At 32.1% G+C, this 7,040-nt stretch overlaps 1 long non-coding RNA gene across 1 annotated transcript; it reads left to right on the top strand.

The window, feature by feature from the left end:
- Positions 1-1,567: 1,567 nt before the first annotated feature.
- On the top strand, positions 1,568-5,192 carry LOC107793349 (uncharacterized). Its single transcript, XR_001649704.2, has 4 exons — positions 1,568-1,767; positions 1,871-1,994; positions 3,495-3,613; positions 4,877-5,192. It is a non-coding gene; the product is annotated as an uncharacterized LOC107793349 (long non-coding RNA).
- The last annotated feature ends 1,848 nt before the right edge of the window (positions 5,193-7,040 follow it).

Consider the following 7,040-nt stretch of genomic DNA (forward strand, 5'->3'; position numbering starts at 1 on the left):
CTACATGAAGGGGCTACCACATACCACCAGCATAATGGATGAGTTACAAGGCCTTTGGTAGAGACTGAAAATTGCACTTGAGAAAATGTTCACTCCCTACCTGTGTTAAACATGATAAGGGATGGTAATCTGATTTATAACCCTATTATTTATAAATACAAGTCAATGATGGAGCAGCTGGGGAATCCAGTAATAGGGCATAGCTACCAGGAGCAGAACCAAGTAGCGGATCTCCTCGCCAAGAAAGGAGCTAGGAAGGATATTTTTTAAGGAACTCAGTTTTTGGAAGTTCCTCCGATGTTTGCAAACGAAGCAGTATGGGAAGACATCCTAGGAATTGTATTTAAAAGGAAAACTGATGTTTGTAATATTGATACAATACTAGACAATGCTACCACTACTCAAGAGAACTCAGATTCCCTTTATATATATAAAAGCTATTCAGTTCCCAAAAGAAAAAGTTGTAACAGCTTGTAAATAAAAATTTGTAAATTTTGTTGTTCAAATGAAGTCTTTCCTAAGATTTCTTGTGTTTGTCTTGGTCAAATGTTTTTCTTTGTTCAATTAAATTGCTAGCTTTCATTTATCATGAGATTTCATGTTTGGTGGAGTGAAGATTTTCTTCTAATATGTGGTTGAATAACCAACACGTGGTATCCATCAAACCCATTGTAACCGGGAGAAATTCAAAAATATCCACATTTACAAATGGTAATTGAAAAATAGCCATAATTTCAAAAATAATCAAAATTTAGCCACTTTTCATGTAAAGATAAATCTTAACGAAAACACTGTTCAAAATTCGAAAAATATTCCAGCATAATATACTGGAGTTTCAGTATAATATATCGGTCCAGCATAATATGCTGGAAGTTCATACGCAGGTGCTCCAATCTTCAGTATATTATTCTGGAACTTTTCGCGTGTTAGAGTTCCAGCATAATATGTTGGAAGTTCATACACAGGTGCACCAATCTCCAGTATATTATGCTGGACCGGTCTGTGTTGCAGCAAAATAGTGGCTATTTTTCAATGAGTTGACAAACGCTAGCTATTTTTGAATTACCAGTCCGAAAACTGGCTAGCCCGTACTATTTTTACATTGTAACTTCGTGATATTGTAGTTCAAAGATCCAGAACTAGGTTCTAAAATTTAAAGGATATATGATCTATTATTCATTATTACACATCATTGTCATGAGTATTTTGATCAATATTGTCAATTAAACTGCAGCTAGCTTAGCGGTGGCTGCAATGCTTACATCCTGTTAATTTGTTTTGATTCTTTAACTCAACTCCAGCTAGCAGAAATAATGCAATGTGCATACTACAAGAAAATCTATATATATATATATATATATATATATATATATATATATATATATATATATATATATATATATATATATATATATTTGAGAGACTTAAGTCCGGTTACGTGGCATGCCTCAATGCACGGGGATTGCCTTTTTCTTTTCTCTCAATTTTTTTGTGCTTCCTCCTATTTTTTCCCTTTTATATCTGAAAAAGTAAACGGTTAAATTATTTGGGAAACCCAAACGTTTCCTCTTAATAATGGTTTCCAACCGTTTCTAACAAACCCTTTATTCTGCTGCTACTCTCTTTTTCATGGGAAAAAAGTTGTTACTCTTTCCTTTCTTTGCAATTTGGACAACCCTAGCCAATGTCAAAATTGCATCACATGTGGTGATCTGAATTGAAACCCAATAGTTTTCATTCAAGTTGGTAACTTAAGCGACAAAAAGGGTCGGTAAATGAAAAACTGAAAGTGTATTTTCCAGATTGTTCTTCATTTTTTTCTCTCTTGATTTTTTTAAATTGAAAAAACAATTTTTGATTGTGATTTCAGTAGATGTTGTCACAATAATTTCAAGCTTTTCGTCACTTGGCCTCACTTTTTTGGTGCTTCAATCACAAAGGAGAAGAGAAGTATTTTTTTTCAGTAAAAGATCAACCACTATTATCATTACTTGGTATTGTTTTCCTTCTCCCCTTTCTCTTCTAAGTTAATTTTTGCACCAAGATCTATTTCTACTTAATTACTGTGTGTACTGCCCGAATTTGCTTCACTTAGACACTAACATAAACTTGCGAGTAATAGTTTTAATGATACATATTTTATCATTTCCACCCGATGTTTACATCAATTCAGAGAACATCTAATATGTTTCTTTACATAATCTGTTAGCACTTACTTATATTCGATCAATATGAATTTTTAGATGGAAAGTAGACAAATGCATATTAATTTTGCTGATTCTTTTGCCGATCTTATTTTATTTGATTTTTGTAATAAATGACAAATAGTGTTGATTTTGTGACAGACAAATAGTGTTGATTTGTGACAAAGTTTAAACATCGGAAGCACAAGGTAGACTGGTGACCCATTAGAAATAAGTCTTCTGGAGTGTTTATTGGTTTATACTTTTTAGTTGGATTGTATAAGGATCATGTTTTATTTAGGATACCCATTAGAAATAAGTCTTTTGGAGTGTTTTACCTTTTTTAGCAGCTTAATTTTGATAATAATGATTGAGAAGCCTGAAACTTTACTTTAAGTGCAGTAAATTTGATAATCTCTTTCTTACGGTTGATATGTCGTTTGTATATACAAATTTTGGACCCAAATAAAGATACATTATGTGCTACTCAAATGGAAATATATTCTCCGCTTATTTATCATCATTTAAAGTCTTTCAAGGATCTATTTATTTTTCTTCATAAATATTTTGCCTTTATTCTATTTTCTAGATATATTGATTTATTATTTAAAAGAAAAAAACTAATTTGATATATCTCTTCTAAATACGCGTCCAATTTAAATAAGTAACCTCTACCTGTGATCCTTCCTCCATTTAAACTTATTATTTCATAACTTAATTACTTCCATATTCATCTGTTTAGATTGCTCATTATTTTGATTCGCTTCTAATGTGTTCCTTTGTTGTTCAAGTCTACTGCTTGACTTTTGAGGTTTTGGTTCTCATACCCACGTTTCAAAAGATTTATTTTTTAGATTGACATTGCTGCATTCATTAATATGGATTTAGAAGTTTTACTTTTTCATCACTTTTCAACATGATCAAAGGGCCATGAGCCCATGAGAGTCTAGTAAGGTTTAATTGATACAACCTTTTGTTTTCCTTATTGGTTGGTATATATATATATTGCTGCTTTCTGAATTTCTTTGTTAGTTATCCTAATTATGAGTTTATGTTTTGATGTTAAACAATATTCTAGATTCCATCTTTGGTATGACTTTGCGTTTATTAGATTTTCTTTTTGGTTGTTTATTTTTTGTATTTATAGTTTAAGTTGCGTAATTGTGTAGGAATGTGTGTTTTATGCATGTTAGAATTGGATACATTCATCATTATGCTATTCAAATTTGGTACAAATTTTTTGCACTTCAAATGGTGTTTTATCTCATGTATCTATGTATTAAATTTCTTCTTTTTCACTTTGTATATCAGGTTTTGAGAGAGTATGAGTCGCTAGGGGTACTCCAGTGAAATTCTTTACTCTTTGTCATTTTCCATTCCATTTGGATTTCACAGTGTTCGTCTTCAAATTGATATTCGGTTTTGGCAAGGTATGAGTTTAAGCATATGGATTTGGGTGAAACTTTTATATCTTCTTCTTCTTCTTCCTCCTCCTCCTCCTCCTCCTTACCATTTGAATGTCACAATATTTTTTTGAGAGTGATTTGCAAGAGACAAAGATTGAAAAAAGGAAAACTAAGATAATTATGTTACGTTGTATGATTGTTGAAAAGATAGAAAGCACAATTAATAAGAATTGTCACTCTCTTCACCTTTCCTTCTTAAGGTAATAATCCAAATAGTGACTAACTACAAAAAAAAATGGATGAAGAAAGAAAAAATAAAAGAAAGATATGAAGTGGCGGGGAGGGGAGAGGGGGTGGGTGCAAAAGGATCCAAACAGGGTTTCAAAGACAATAGATCGGATACTTAAAGTAGAAAAATACGTAGGTTTCTTATGATGTTCAGCAGTAGTACATAAGCCTTGATAGAAACGTAGCAAAACAGATTTTTTCAGTCTATTTCTCAAAACATTTCACTATCATCAAATAACCAATAATTTATTTATTATCTCTTTTGGATTTGCATTGTATATGGTTTTATTCTCATCTCTGTGTGTGTTTCGTCACTTGGTGTTTCGAGCTTATTTTGGCAGTAGCGGGGACGGTGTTGATATCTCTATTTTTAGCCTATCAATTTAATAGCATGTAAGCTTTCTTTCTAATCATAGATCCCATGGGTTGCATGTTAGTTTCCTCAAAGCATACTTTTAGACCTCTGCCGTTTATATAGCTCTCTCTCTATTCGCAGCGAGTGAGAAAAATTATTAGTAGCTCCATTTCATGTTTAAGGTCTAGAAGTTCAAATGATCATTTAATTGATGCCCCGTCTAATTGGTTGGAGTTCAGACTTATATTGCTTCCATGTTAAAAATGAGAGTTGAATCCAAAGGTTTAAAGGATTTCAAGGGATCAAAAAGCTCGAGTACCTTATAGCTTCATGATTCCTTGATCTCTTTTTTGTTCGATATTGTACAATACTTGATAATTAATATTATTCAAGTACAAAAGGTAAACCTTTAATATTCTGACAAGGTTTTCCCTAAATTAGATGTGCTGATCGAAAACTCTTCCTGTTACCTTCTCCATGTCTTATTAATCTTGAAGTTGAATGTTCTGCACTTAGTATTAAAGTATATAGGATCTCTTGATCTTTTGCTTGATATTTCGTAACATAGAGTATATTTATAGTGCAGTCTTACTTAGATGATGTTACTGCAACTTAGTAACGAAATAAGTACTTTTTTTATGCAGGGCTACAACTGAACATTCAAATAATTACCCTCCAAAGCAATAACAAACTGTGAGACACCCGAGAAATGAGAAATAGTCATGTAGTAAATATTACAAAGACCATAAATAGCTTACAAAAAGTCTGACAAGAAACAATGAAGTCTTGTAACTTTTGTTGAAAGAAAATGCATATACTACCGTTGAAACAAACTCAAATTATCAAGTTAGTACTAAAGTGAGGAAGATGTTGCGAGAAAAACTTATAATCATCACATAATCCAAGCAAATATGTATCATTATTTTTTTGATCAGTAATTGTATATTATTCTTCAGTTAACACGCCCAGAAAGAATATGCAGTTTTCATGATTTCTATATACACTAAACATTAAACTCATATGGCAAAAGGTGAATTTTGTTGCTCTTATATTTATTTCAAATGCATTACCTCCAATTGTCACTTTTATTACAAAGATGTTGAGAGATCAAAGCATTTAGTAAACCTTCTAAAGCACTAAGATATCTTTTATGCTACACTTGATTCTTCAGTGTGTACTTCCTCAGATGATATGTTAGTGACTTATTTAATTCTCAAAGTCACAACTTTAGTTGTAGTTTCAAGTGAATGTTCAATTGGTTTAACGATAGTTGTCTTTATCATTCTGCTGAAAAATTTATATCTCCAATCTCCACTGTTAAAGCTAAATGATATATTTCAAAATTTAAAAAGGTATTTTACGATCGTGCGAAGCGCGGACAAATTATCTAGTGTTAACTATTACAAAGGCGAACTATATATGTGCATAGAAGTATCCTTACTGGAACAATGTAACTTGTAACTAGTAACTACCATTGGCAAATTGAAACTTGGTATAAACAAGGATAGGAAAAATGGTCTTTAAGAAACCCTAGCTTACCTTTCCTCTGAGAATACAAATTAGGCAAACTCATATTGATTCCTAATGGCATCTTCTTTACTTGAATTAGCGAAAGTTGAACGAAACTACTCTTCTTCATCATCATACACACTAATTTCAATTCCAAAAAAGGAGTAAAACGTATCCCCTCAAGAAGGGTAAAACATAAGATGGTAGCTCTCTATTCTTTTTTTTGAGGAAAAGAAGGTGAATATTAACCATCCAATCAACCCCAATATACCGATATCGTAAAGTAGTTCTTATACTATTAGAGCATCCAAAATATATCTACAGACTACAATCCCCAAAAAAAAAAGTCAGATTTATATAAGGTGGGCTACCTGCTAAAATAAGTAAAAGTGACATGATAGTGTATAAATTTCTTTAAACTATTCGTGTATATAAGTTAAATCTAATAAATAAATAAAAACAAAGATGGTAATATAAAGCTGAACTCAGAATACTAGCCAATTCAATTAAACAAAAGCTTTCAAACTTTGGGTTCTTTTGGATGGACTGTTGTAGAAATTGGTAGAGAGATTGATAAAACTCTGAAGGCCAAGATTTTCAAAGAGATTGGTTTCAGCAATGGAAACTACATCCTTTGGGTCAATCCCACTCCATTCTGATGCCTTTCTGCTCCAAAGATTGCATTCTTCTACTTAAAAGAGTTTGTGATGCTATTCTGGTTGTTCAAAATATTCTTCGATACTCTACTAAATCTAAATTGGAGAGTGACGTTTCCACATTGGATAATTGGACTTAAGGGATATGGTATTCCGACTTTCTAGCTTTCAAGTGCACAAATAGTATCTATCTTATTCAAATTAACAAGAAAGTGCTAAATGACCAAACTTTGGAGTCCAAATTTTGGTTAAACGGGAAAAGATATTTTTTGCGAATGAGGCATTTTCATCTTAAACGCAACTTTAGAAATCAAATCTGAAATTTTTCTATCTTTCAAATGCAACTTCAGAAATTCAAATCTGAAACAGTTCAATCTCTTCAATGCAACTTTAGAAATCAAACTGAAGTTTTTCTATTATAACGATCCGGCCGGTCGTTTTGAGTATTATAACCCCGTTCCCCTATTTACTGCTCAAGTTATGCTTTACAGTTGTTTTATGAATTACCGGGTTAGTTGGTTCGGGTCCAGAAGGATTTCGGAGTGAAATGAGACACTTAGTCTCATAATTAAAAACTTAAGTTAGAAAAGTTGATCGGATGTTGACTTATGTGTAAACGACCTCGGATTTGAATTCTGATGAT

The sequence above is a fragment of the Nicotiana tabacum genome, chromosome 23, assembly GCF_000715075.1.
Source record: "Nicotiana tabacum cultivar K326 chromosome 23, ASM71507v2, whole genome shotgun sequence".
NCBI classification, from domain to species: Eukaryota; Viridiplantae; Streptophyta; class Magnoliopsida; order Solanales; family Solanaceae; genus Nicotiana; species Nicotiana tabacum.